This window comes from Harpegnathos saltator, unplaced genomic scaffold, assembly GCF_003227715.2.
Source record: "Harpegnathos saltator strain DR-91 unplaced genomic scaffold, Hsal_v8.6 scaffold202, whole genome shotgun sequence".
Lineage (NCBI taxonomy): Eukaryota > Metazoa > Arthropoda > Insecta > Hymenoptera > Formicidae > Harpegnathos > Harpegnathos saltator.
Window position 1 is genome coordinate 1121227 of NW_020229987.1, and position 13393 is coordinate 1134619.

At 49.4% G+C, this 13393-nt stretch overlaps 1 protein-coding gene and 1 non-coding gene across 2 annotated transcripts in view; one reads left to right on the forward strand and one right to left on the reverse strand.

The window, feature by feature from the left end:
* Positions 1–13393, forward strand: part of LOC105186507 (serine/arginine repetitive matrix protein 2) — a 123811-nt gene that overhangs the window by 71727 nt on the left and 38691 nt on the right. The gene's annotated exons all lie outside the window — the stretch shown is intronic.
* On the reverse strand, positions 965–1037 carry TRNAR-CCU (transfer RNA arginine (anticodon CCU)). Its single transcript has one exon. It is a non-coding gene; the product is annotated as a tRNA-Arg (tRNA).

Sequence of the window (13393 nt, forward strand, 5' to 3'; positions counted from 1 at the left end):
TTCTTTCACAGACGGCCGTCCCTCCGACTCGAGGCGTGCTCCCATCGGCGAAATTAAATTTTCGAGGAGGTAACAACGCCGTGAGGAGGATGCAACGCAGGATGCCGGCGGTGATGCGGTTGACGCGAACACGAACGGGACGATTGCTCGCGCGCCGAACATCAGCGGGATTGCGCGACGATCCTCTTTCCTTTCTTTGTCACGACTTCCAAGCTTTCGAAAAATATAAATCGTTGCTAATTACTCGGGGTGTATGTTCCATGTACTCTTCACATATTCCGGATATGCGGATCATCTGCCAGGAAACTTTGTCGAGGAAAACGGATCGCACGCGAGTATCGATTGAGGGGTTCGGTAAAGGCCGCGTTAAACACTTTTCGAATTTTGTATTTTTTCGAATTGCGCTGCATTCTGCTACGTTTGTGCCGTATTGTGCCGCAATCCGCAACTTTGTAACTCAAAGCGTACTCAAGGAAATTGAGAAAAATTAAATTTTTGATAGCCTCGCACTTTTCGAATTTTGAGTTTCTCTTCATTGTGCCGTATTGTGCTGATTTGTGCCGCAAACGCGAGACCGATAACAGACTTCAGTAACATTTGAGAGGAAAAATAAAAGCGAAATATTGAAGCTATCGGTCTCGCGTTTGCGGCACAATACGGCACAATGAAGAAAAATTCAAAATTCGTAAAGTACACGAAGGCTACCAAAAATTTAGTTTTTCTTAATTTTCTTGAGCACGCTTTGAGTAACAGAGTTGCGGATTGCGGCACAATACGGCGCAAACATAGTACTGTAGTAATGCAGCAAAATTGGAAAAAATACAAAACTCGAAAAATGCGAAGCCAACTTTAGACACGTCGCGTTAAACGTCGTTTATAGCTGCAATAACGCGGGGAATGAGTGTCGCTGCCAATGCTGGGGCATTCGCGGTTCACCGAAATGTCCGGTAAAAAATAGATCTTGTACCCCTGGTGGGACTCGAACCCACAATCCCCGGTTTAGGAGACCGATGCCTTATCCATTAGGCCACAGGGGCGCCTGCACGCAAGCGCCCGTGGTGGAGTAATTCGGTGCTATCACAATTGTCGCGGAGTTCGTACAATCCACTACACAATTCGTTGGCCAAAAAGCTAATCTAACCTTGGACTTTTATCACACCGCCGAGGCTGGGAAAGGAAGGACCGAGGATGTCACTCGAAGGGAAATTCCCCGAGATCGCACTTTGCGAGTCTCCACCCGCCCGAGGGACTTTAAATCCTTTGCTGAAGTCCTTTCCAAGGCTGAAAGCTCAGACGAGCTCGCTAAATTCCAGTCATTAAGGCGGCCTGGGGAATTACTTTGCCAGAGATCGACTTGGAGCAGGCGGCTGCAGGCTCACCTCTATCGCAGACCGGACCTGCCGCCCCTTTGCGAAATTGGGTGAAGTGAAATTTCTGCGTGCGCTACACTGTGTGTGTGTGTGTGTGTGTGTGTGTGAAGCTGGCGCCGGTCCAGCTGTTACGCTCGGCTCGCTTTCCTGAATTGTCAATGAATGAATGCATTATCCGATTTCCGAGTGCTCGGAGGTGTAACTCGAGTTACAGGCATTTCTCAAATTACGCGAGCAGCTATCGCGTCGACAGCGATTAACGCGCGGACAAGCGTGATCGGAGCTTTCAAGGCGATCGGGTTCTCGCGCGGCGGCGCCGAGTCCGCTGAACTCGCGTTGAACTCGCGGCGACGTGCGACCGCCGGGAAAGCCTGCGGGGAATTTACGCGCGGAAAACAAAGTTCATTCGGCTGTTCGGCGGCAAGTCGAGTCGAGCAAACCGCCCGAATTTATAATAATAGCGTCGCGGACGCAGACGCTATAAATAAGCCGAGGGGACTCGCGCCGCGCATCTCGATTAAAAAAGGCCGCGCGGCGCTGACCTCGTAAAAACGCGCGATGTAAACCAGGTCAACGATTATGGCGAAAAGCAGCGAGGGTCAAAAGCGCGGGAGAATGCACGGCGAGACACGCAGGCGACGCGACGCGACGCGACGCGGCGGCCGGCTCTGTCAGCTCTGCCGCGGGATTAAACGGCTGGATGCGCAAGTAAGAAGGACGGTTTATTGTGGCAGAGTGCACAACAACGCGCGAGCGGCGCTTCTATTTCGGTCGGCCACGAAGCCGACGCCGGCTACACGACGGACGAAACGCGCTTTCTCTCTCTCTCTCTCTCTCTCTCTCTCTCTCTCTCTCTCTCTCTCTCTCGGCCTCCTCCTCCTCCTCCTCCCCCTCCCCCTCTCTGCTCCTCCCCCGCGTGACATAACCCGCGGGTGACTGGCCTCTCTTCTCGACACCCGTAACTCTTCCTCCGCGGGCGTACCGCGCGAGTGCACCCGCTATTTCTTTCGGAGGACCACGTCGCGTGCGCGACGTGCGCGAGGCTTCGCCGCTCGGGGATGACGGGGCGAGAGCGACGACGCGCCCGGATCGTTCGGACGCGCGCGCGCGCGGTGCGCGACAGGCGCGGCTTTTGGACAAATATTTTCGAAGGTCGAGACGTGTCTCTCTCCCGGGCGACGAGAGCGGCAGAGAGCTACTCGATCGAGCTACGTCATCCGGTTCTCTATTTTTTCAAACAGCAGCATTATTTCGGTCCGATGAATTAATCTCGTAGGAAAACGACCGACGCGGGGGGCTATTTTCTACCCGCGGGGCCGCGCGGGGAGAGGGTGAACGTTTATGATAGGATCTAATTTATTCGATCGCGCGCTCGCCGCGCGCGCGCGGCGGCGGCGGTAAGTTTCGGCCGATGTTATGCGTAGCGCCGTATGCGGGACTCGAGCATTTTAATGCGCCCGAAATAATTTCGGCTGCCCGCTCTGCCGGATGCCGGCGAGATTTACAATTGTTTGATGCATATTCCGTCAATAAACAGCAGCGGCGCGCAAAAGTAAACGGTATACGCTCGAGCACGCGGACGTTCGTGGGCTTCACACCTGCTGTCGCGCTTCCTCTCTTCATTCGCGCACATTGTATATGTACTTTGTATATTTTCTCTGGCGATTCTCACTGGGTCAGTACACTTCCTGAGTGCTTTAAGTCTCTCCCTCTCTCTCTCTCTCTCTCTCTCTCTCTCTCTCTCTCTCTCTCTCTACAATTCTCTTCGTTGCCGTCGGTTTCGTGGATTTTTACAACGCGCAGCGAAACGAAAATAAAGCGACGGACCTCGTCCGTGAAAGTACAGTTTCGTCGAACGATCGCGCTCCTTCGTTTCAAACGCGGAGCGCTGCCTTTTCGGCGAACGAACTCGTCCCCTCGGCATCACCTCTTATCGTATCGGAAGCGCAATTAACGGGAATACTCGCGCGATAACGGACGCAAGTTTTCGTTCGATTGGCGCGCAAGCGAACGTCTGAAAAATCGTTGTTAATTTATTTTTTCTTCGGAGGCATCTCTCTCTCTCTCTCTCTCTCTCTTCCGCGCTTCCCCCGGCTCGCGGGTAAATAATTAATTCTGTCCCGCGTGTAATTACACCTTAATCGCGATGTTGTCTCGAGCTGAGCCGGCGCCCTTCGACATTCAGCCGGTGATTTAACACGACGAGATGATTAACGCGTCTACCTACTGCGCGACGTGCTTTCAGCTATTTGTCCTCGTTAAAGTTTTTAGTTCCCACTTAACTCCGGCCCGAGATCCACACGCTAATTTGCCGCGAGAGATACACGCCTTCGACGATTCGGCCGTTTGGGATTTAATCAGATGGGCGTAAATTTCATCCGACTCCGCGATAAATCTTACCGTTCCTCCTTTCATCGATTCCAATCTCGCTGCCGAGAAAGCAACGTGACCACCGCCGAAACGCGAGGCCGGGCGACTACAACGGGACGGGATGCGCGCGTTATCCGCGCGTTTCTCTCGCTCTCCTCGGGAAGGATCCACGCGCGGCCGATTCGACGATCCGGCGGCGATTTAACGCGTGAAACGGAGAGAGCGTGCGCTCTCGTCATCTCGGCGAGGACACTGTCGACGATTCTGGAAGGAAAACGGGACGAGAAAACGCACACTTTCTCCTCGGAAGCCACTCGGAAAGCCCGCTGTGATACATCGCGTGCGCGACGCGCGGTTCTTCGACCTTCGCGCCGTCCGGAATCAAATCGCGGGCTGCGCGACTTTATTGCCGCTAATATGCGAGACGTGTCATTTTCACTGCGAGTCACTCGGCTTCGAGGATATAACCGCGACGACGCGGCGCGCGTGCCTCGCGTCACGTAGATGGGCGAATACGCGCGGCTTGCAGAATCGACCTTGTCGGCCTCGCTGACAGTCAGCGCTTCTTAGAATGTATCAGCGGACGCATACTTGATTCGCCAGACTCGATTCGGATTCTTCAAATGTCACGCCTGCACGCTGACGGTGGCGAGCGCGCGCCGTGCGGGTCGGCACGTATACATCGTCGCATACGTGTTGTCGGGCAATAAAAGTGACAACAAGATGAACCGAGTTATCTTGTTTCGTATCTCACGTGTTTGATCACGGCTCGTCGAAAATTGGCGAGTCGGGAACAGTGTTTCTCAGAGCGGCGCGGGAAAGACGAGCGCGAATTACGCAGCGTAGCGTAAGCGGGGAAAGGAAGGGGCAGTTTCGGGCGAGATAAATTCCTTTTCTTTCTCTTGCATTTGGATGTAACATTCCCGTTCTCGGTACATTCACACGTCGATTACAATTTTCATTGCTCTTTCCAGCGATAGGAATTTAAATTAAGCTCGCTGCCAGCCGAGCCGCCTGTTGTGTGTTGGTGGTCGTAATGAGCGAATAATTTTACCTGACGAATATACAATATGCGGTCGTATAATGAATGAGAGGTCGTATAATGGAATTTGCCGTAGAGATACGAACTTGTACATTGCGTTATTTATATATTGCGTTAAAAACCTTTAATTAACGGGAAGAATTCCACGTGCGGTCTAATTGGGCGAGGCATGCGAGAGAGAGAAAGAGCGAGAGAGAGAAAGAGAGAGAGAGAGAGAGAGAGCTAGAGCTTGACACAAGATATCAGAATAATTGTGAATACCACTACGCGGCCTTTGAAAATCGAAAGTCGGCCGATAAGACGTGCGCTTACGGTCAGAACGGTCAGAAGAGCGAAGAAAGATGAGACAAACGTAAACACACGGCCGGCGCAAACAAGCGATAAAGCGCAATTAAAGAATTAATTTACGAGTTTCACAAATCCCGCGGATGCGGCGGAAACACTCGACAAACCACTAAATAACAATGAATATCTACGATAATGGAGCGCGGCGCGGTGAAACACTTGCGCGCGATCCCGCAAACAGCTGAGACTGCTCGGTGCAATCGACGTGCAATAAAGGAGCAAACGTCCCGGCGTGCATCCTGAAGAGATGTCGACGAAGGCCCCGACGGAGAGAGAGAATTTGCACACGCGCGCACGCGCGCGTGTGTGTGCGGGAGAGGGAGCTCTCGTAAAGTATCCAAGGCGAGCAAGAGGGCGACAACAGGCGATCGAGCATCGATCAAATCCTCGTATATCGATATCGTTAGCGGCGTGCTCGCTCGCTATCCGGCACGACGCGGTATCGGCAATTTACAGACGCGCGCGCGCGCTCCCGATGTTTCGCCGATGTCGCCGTGCTTCATTAGTAATTACCGACGCTTCTGGTATACCCATAATCCCCCCCGATGAATATTGCATGAGAGAAATTCCGTGCGCTTTTTGTTACGCCGCCGGCCGATCGCGCAGGAGATCGATAATCTGTCTTCGTCCGTCGTTTATCAACGGCGCGCAATTAACGCGCGACTTGTCGCGTCGTTTTCTGCTAGATTACGCGGCGGTGCGACGTCGGCCGTCGGTACCGACCATGAAGAATAAACGGTATTCGAGCGGACGGACGAAAAGCGCGGAGATTGTACGAGTTTCGGCGACCGGCGCAGTTCCACGATGTAAATATCTTTCTCACTTGGAGGTCCGAGATTTTTATCCGATAATAATTCATTACGGATCTCACGCAAAGAATCTCCGCAAAAAGTGCCCGTTTTTCAGTCTACGACTCTTAAATTAAATTTGATGCGAAAAGATAGCTCATGATAAGACGTTAATTGCGAAAAAGTTTTATATTGAGCACACGATTGGTTTCAGGGATATAGAGGGTCAAAGTGGTCACTACCTCTACCAGGAAAGTTTGACACTAATAACGTTTCATCGCACGAATTTTTGCGAAGTTCAGTATCTGTGTGGGTCCTTTGAGTTGCTTATTACGAATTCGGTGTCAGATTTAAAAAATTCAAGATGACGGATGTAATGTATAGGCGGACACAAATAGTGAAACAATTATTTACTATTTTATTAGAACTATTATGTTGTGGTATACTTTAAAACCGATAACTTCAGAGATGAATTTTTATATTTAACTTTTTATATGTAACTTTTATATATAAATTTTTATATATAACTTTTATATTATTGGATATAATGATATGTAATTATATTCGAAATCCTTTCGAATATAAGTATACTTTCGAAAACCTAATAGAAAATTCGCATCATCAGCTAGCCAAAGAAACCACAACATAACAGTTCCAATAAAAGTAAATGATTGTTTCACTATGCGTGTCCGCCATGTTGCACCTGTCATCTTGAATTTTTTAAATCTGACATCATCAGATTCATAATCAGCGACTCAAAGAACCCATAGATACCGAATTTAGCAACAAAATTCGTGCGATAAAGCGTTATTAGTGCCATTCTTAGTAGATAGTGACCACTTTGACCCTCTACATCTTTGAAGCCAATCGTGTGCTCAACATAAAACTTTTCTGTAATTAATGTCTCATCATGACCTATCTTTTGCCATAAGATTCGATTCCGAAATCGGGGACCGAAAAACGGGCGGAAAATCGACCCTTTTCGCGGAGGTTCTTCTTTCGTATCGAGGAGTCACACGTAGAATCTGGAGTTTGAAATATCAGAAAGAGAGAAGCGAGAGTGTTTCTCGACGCGAGGGACATTTCGAAATGCGGGAAGAACGACGCGATTGTCAATCGCTAAATATACACGCGTTGAAATTGCGCGTGAAACGGCTCGGGCGGCCAATTAGAGCGTCGAGCTTCGTTAACGGATGAGCTCGTTAACCGCGCTCTTCACAATGCGACGAGCTACACCTGTAAATCTCGGCATGTCCATTATCACTGCACGCGCTTTGTGTCAGCGGCTTATCTCGCGTGGGACACGTGATCGATCACCGCGCTCTTAAGCCGCCGTCGAAGAAATCGCTGTACTCATTAGCGAGGAGAAACAATTCTTTTCGAAATATCAGATCACGTCAAGCGACCACGACCAGTCTGACACGGCGCGATGAGCGCGCCTCTTTCCGCCGCCGCGCAGCGGAGTATGATATTTTCTATATTTTCTCGGCGGCGCTCATAACTTATGTATAACGTCACCGATGGGAGCACGCAATTGAGCCGAAACATTCGGTACGGGAGGACGCGCGCAGCGGCTCAAGCAAGCAACTTGTTTCTTCAATCGAATTTATGCGCCAATAATTTAGCCGGCATCGTTCGCGACGCGCGCGCGCGCGCCGGCCGAAGATATAAAGCACATCGGGCCCCTAATATCGCGCGCGCTTATGTCCGCCGCATTGAGATTCTAAAATTAGCAATAAAATGCGCTCACACACTGGCGCAGGCGCGCGACCATCGGGGGAGGAGGGGGGGGAGGGGGCGACAGGTCGGTGCGAAATTGCACCTCGGTCGGGAAAAAGAATTGCCGATCCCGCAGCGCGTGCGCGCTGCGCTCGGGAGAGAAGAATGCATTCGCGGGAAGCACGCTTCGGAAGACACATTGGCGCGCGAGAGAGGCGAGAGAGACTGCCTGAACACAAACGGCCTGTAATTCTTTCCCCGCGCGAAATGGAAACCGCGAACAATTATTTCCAGGTAATGTGCGATCCGACGACTCGCCTCACCGCGGAATTGTACGTGAAAAATGACGAGGCGAAATGGGTCGTCGGCTGATCTGCTGCGCGAGAGATTCTAAGAAATCATGATAGAATCTCTCCGGGAAGAAATTCGCGGAGATTTCAGCAAATCTCTCTTGAGGAAGAGAGACAGACTCTAAGATGTTCCAACAAGTCTCTCGTGAGTCTGAGAGACTCTAAGAGACTCCGAGCGGGAAGTGTCCTAAAGTGTAAAAAAAAATCAAAATAACACACGACTGTCTGGCCGCGATATTTCAAACGGTCCTCTCGAGCTCGAGCCAGCCCGTCCGCCGACTCTCGACGGAGCTGGACGTCGTCGCGAGAGCGCTCGTCTCTTCCGAGTATTGAACGTCGCGGATTGTGTTGCGATAACGCGTCTATGCGACTAGTCAATGAATTCTAACGATTGCTTCAACCCGGTTAATTCCCACAGACGCTCCTGCAGTGCGCACGCGAATGGCACTTCCTGCGATGCGCTTCCCGGAAGCACCACTGTGCGCGGGTTTGTGGATTCTCTTCTGGGGCGCGGCAGCTCGTATAAATTATACGCCTAGATAAGACCACCGTCGCTCGTATCGGCCCGCCCATGTATGAGGCTTATTGTCGCGAATCGCGAGCGCCTGATCGCCGCTTCATATCGCAATAGCGTCGTAAAACTCGCTCGCGTCGCCCCGCTCACGTCGTTAATCACCGCGCGACTCGTAATGTTGAAGCACCCCGTCGAGGGGGGCTTCGTATAAAAGCGAAAAGTAATCAATCCGTAGTGTGCGATAAATGATGTTCACGTGCGCGCGACAGCGACACAATTTGCGGTACTCGCCGAATGATTCCCACCCCATCTTCAGCGCGAGCTTTATCTCACGCGAGCGAAGGATACCATTTTTTTGAGATAAGGATTTTTTGAGATTTTTAGACAACATGGCGCGGGGCGAATCGCAGTGATTTCATCGCGCAATCGTCAGGCGATTGTCCCACAAACCCATCACCTGAGATCTTGGTTTCTGACTCACCGATTATCAGAAGCTCTGGATCGGCCAAGTTCTCATTCTTGGACAGCTACGTCCCAGTTTCCGATCGCGAAGGATCGGTGCAGGAATATGGAAAAAGTTAGGGTAAACGTGCCTTCGAGCCGATCCTGCTCGGCCCGAACCGGATCCTCCGCTATCCGCTGAAACTGCATCTGCCAGAAATCGCAGCCACGTACGGCTACGGGTTTCACCAGATCTGGAACAGAAATCAAGTTTCTGATTAATTATATGGATTGAGGTCAATCAATATCGAGAATATTCAAGAGACTCTCAGGACTTTTTCTTGGAAATCGAGAAGGCCAACGTTTTCTTTGAGAGTGAAACGTAATGACTATTCCCGAGATTCGAGGATACTGCCACTGCTCAAAACGATTTTAGCACAATGACGAAATTTTAGCTCGCAAACTGGTATTGCAGCGAGAGCCTTAGATTCCGCCAACAAAAGTTACGGATGAATCCCCGTTGGCGTTTCATTTCTTTTTCAATGTTACGAGAGCCTCGTCGAGATGGAGAGCCATCTTTCTTTTCTCTTGTGCAAAAACACTGCTGACCGAAATTCAACTCACCATTATATCAAATGTAACGAGCGCGCGCTGTGAGTGGGGGAAATGGCGGTGTCGAAATTTTTTTCAACCGCGACGGCAATTAAAGCGATATCGCTATCGACGTGTGAAATTAAGTACAATTATTTATCGATCGTAATTATACGCGGTACACGCAACGGTCGCAGGATCAACATGTCGATTCCTCCTTCGTGTTGCTCGCTCGGCGGAAAAACACACGAGTTACCGTATTTATATGTAGCTCTCGCGCGCCATCTTGTTTTTAATCGTTACCTTGCTCCGTGCTCCTTTTCATTGATTTTTCACGCGATACCGGACTATCGCCCTTCGCGCATGTGGCTATCGCCACAAATTCCTTCAACGATCTCCGACGTGCTAAAGTGAAATCGTAATATGTTGCGGCGCGGCACGCGATCCCGCTCGCGCCTCGAGCGCGCGTCGGTGCTGTTAATTGCCGCGTCAAACTGCCGAAAACGTCGCTAAGAGATAACGCACACACACACACACAAAACGCGCGTTTCGCCGTCCGCGCTGATTAGTGCTCATTAATCGCTCAGTCATCGAGCGACGTTAATCGGTAAATGCCACAGCGGCGTCGCGGCGCGCGTTAATACGTACTTTGTGACGCCGGCCGCTCTACCGAGCCGCATCGAGGCGTCTTTATTTAAGACGCTCATTAACATCGACGTCGCGGCTCGCCTGTCTTTACAAGCCAACGGCTAGACGATCGCGCTCGCTCGCGTCTTTTTCATTTTTGCGAGGAATCGGGTGTCCCCCGTATACGGCGCGCCTCGAGTGTCTCGAGCGCCGCGAATGCCGATCGCATGCTCATAATAACAGTGCCGCGCGAGCCCCCATCATCATCGATTTTCCGAGGTGGCGAACTGCCTCGCATCGCGCAGAGCGTGTCGCGAAGCAGGTTGTACCTTCTATTCCTGATTAGTACATGTCGCGCTGCAGCGATCAACGGCGCTCGCAGCTTCCTCCTCGCCGTCGTGCCTCGACTTCCTCGCGCTCCTCCTCCGCGCGCCGGTACACGCGCGCATCGCAGGCTACTTCTGTTTGGACAAGCCGCCGCGGCGTCGTTCTACGGGTGTCGCCGGGAGGCCGGCAAAAATCGCAAGGCACGCAACGCACGGGGTGCGTTGCGCCTTCGTGCGCGAACAACCGGCCGCTAAACGACGCCCCGGTCGGCCAGTGTGCACTCGCGCCAGCGAGCTCGCCGATGCGTCTCTGCGATGCAGCGGCCTGCTTAATCGCGATGACAGCGACACGCAGGCCGCGAATACGCCGAGGGACACCCGAGAGTCTCTCTCTCTCTCTCTCTCTCTCTCTCTCTCTCTCTCTCTCTCTCTCTCTCTCTCTCTCTCTCTCTCTCTCTCTCTCTCTCTCTCTCTCTCTCTCTCTCTCTCTCCGGCGGAGAGAACCGTTGGGTCGCTTCGAGCGAAGCCGCGTCTCGCTTTTTGCCGAGTCGATAACGCGATCGGGATATCGGACTTTTCACGGCCCGAGTCTAGTGTCTCGCGCATACTTGCCAACCTTGGTGAGATTTCACCAAGGTTGGTGATGCTTTCAGCACATTTTGGAAATTGGTGACGTTTTTCTGGGAAAAGCATAAATCTGGTGGATTTTGACAGCCGGTACTGAGAAAAATCCCCACAGTCGAATGTGAGGAAAATAATTGACTGTGACTGATCAATCTTTTTACTTAACTCGAGGCTCACTATATCTATTGTAGATCCAGTCTACAAAGAGAGTGGCCAACATTTTCTGATTGGCTGATTGGTACATAATTTCCACGAGTCCTTTGATTGATGGGTGCATTCAGTATTACAACCGCTCCCGCTGAGTAACTAACTAAGCTCTTGCATTTGATTGGCGTATATTTTTAGATCTAAAGAAACATGCCAGTCGGATGTAAAAGCTCAGTGGCGTTGTAGTATTGCTAGAATGCACTCATTGGCTACGTTTCAACATTCACACATATATTCACAAGAAAACTGTTCAGTGAGCACCTAGTGACTTTATCCCTGATTGGTACATTCTCTTGAATCTGTCAGAGTTCTAAAAAAATAATCACCAATAATCATTGAGCGCTCACTGCTTTCTCTGCTGAACGCGACCGTTCTATCTTTGTTTCTCATTAAAAATCGACAAATTTGTGTAATATATACTCATAATTTCAGGTTTGCGCATGCGTTATTATTAAAGATAAATGAGAAAATTGAGTTTTAGCATAGTTGCACATGAAAAATGTTGTCAGTTTGGTGGAAATTGTTACCCCACAAAAGTGGGGAAATTTGGAGAATTTTTGCATAAAGATTGGTGAAAAAACATAATTTCGATCCGGCAACATTGGTCTCGCGTGTCCCCCGAGCCGCGGATAACTGAACGAAAATGACGGCTCGTTCTAGGTTCAGGACGCGGGCTAATTAATCCCTCCCGCGTTAAGGTGCGCTTAAGAGCGTGCGTCCTTCATTAGCGGCATCCAACGATGTAACGACATCGCAGCATCGGCACTTCGATCAAAGTTTCGAAGCGCGTCTCGAATCCCTCGCGATCTCCTCGCGACAGCGTGTCCTCCTGACGCGCTGCCGTTCTCGTCGCGCTCCAATTGCACGCGGCTTTCCGCGTGCGCCCACGGCTTATCTTTATCAGCTATCGCGATACCGAGCAGTGCGGCGAGCAGCCTGTATTTAACGGTCGCGCGACCGACCCGCGCGAGTCGCAACATTGTCACGCGCTTCTTTAATGCTTGGCCACGTCGTTCCGAGCGGCAAACTGTTGCGGAACCGAGACGATTGCATACGCGCGCGTAAGCACGTGTGTATGTACGTCGCGGTCGATGATGCACCCAAAAAAAAAAGTAATTTCAAAACAAACGGAATTATCTAAATTTTAGAGGATTTTATCTTTATATATTATTAAATTATATATAAAATTAAAAAGTAAAAATTTTTATTTTAAGAAATAATTAAGAAAGAGGGATGCCAAGCGGATTCTAAATTACAATTTTTGAACACAAAAGTGGCTATAACTCGGTAACGGCTCATTTCCGGACCGATGTTTGTATGAACTTTTTTGCTTGTTTTTGGGTCCCGCCGAATCACCTACCGAAGTGGAGTAGGCGATTTTTCGGACACCCTGTATATGACCTCGAGAGGATTCCTTTGAGATTAAGGGGAAAATATTATAAACATATTATTCTTAAAGTCAGAGGAATTATATGTTATATGTATAATGCAGATCTTATTGATTTTAATATAAATTTCCTCTTCACAGATTATTTAATCTTTTCTTAACAGAATTATTATCTATTCTTACTGGTTGTATACTAGTTAATTTGAAAAAATTATTATAATGTATAGCGAAAAGTAGGTGCAAATGAAATAAGGTCATCATAACAAATGAATTTCCAATCAGTTTTGTTTACGGACTTCATAGCTACAAAGATGTTCGTCATAACCAATTATATATAGTTAAAAAATATAGTTAGAAGGAAGATTATATTTTTCAACTTCTTGCAGTAGATTGTAAACTGTATTTCACCAAATACCACACACATAGTTTTCGTAAAGAGCGTTCCAAATATTCTGAACCATCAGCATACGGTAATTTTCTCGTTCATGTTTGGAGGTACTTGGAACATGACTGAAGGAAAGAAGCCGACATTCAAATCAACATATTCCTCTTCGTATAAGAGGAAAATTAATTGATATAAGAGGAAATCTCCTCTTGAAATAAGAGGGAAACAGTTAGGATAATATCTAATCTACATTTCAGATAAATAGTTCACTTGAATCGCTTTATCGAAAGAGGAATCCTTTTTCTAT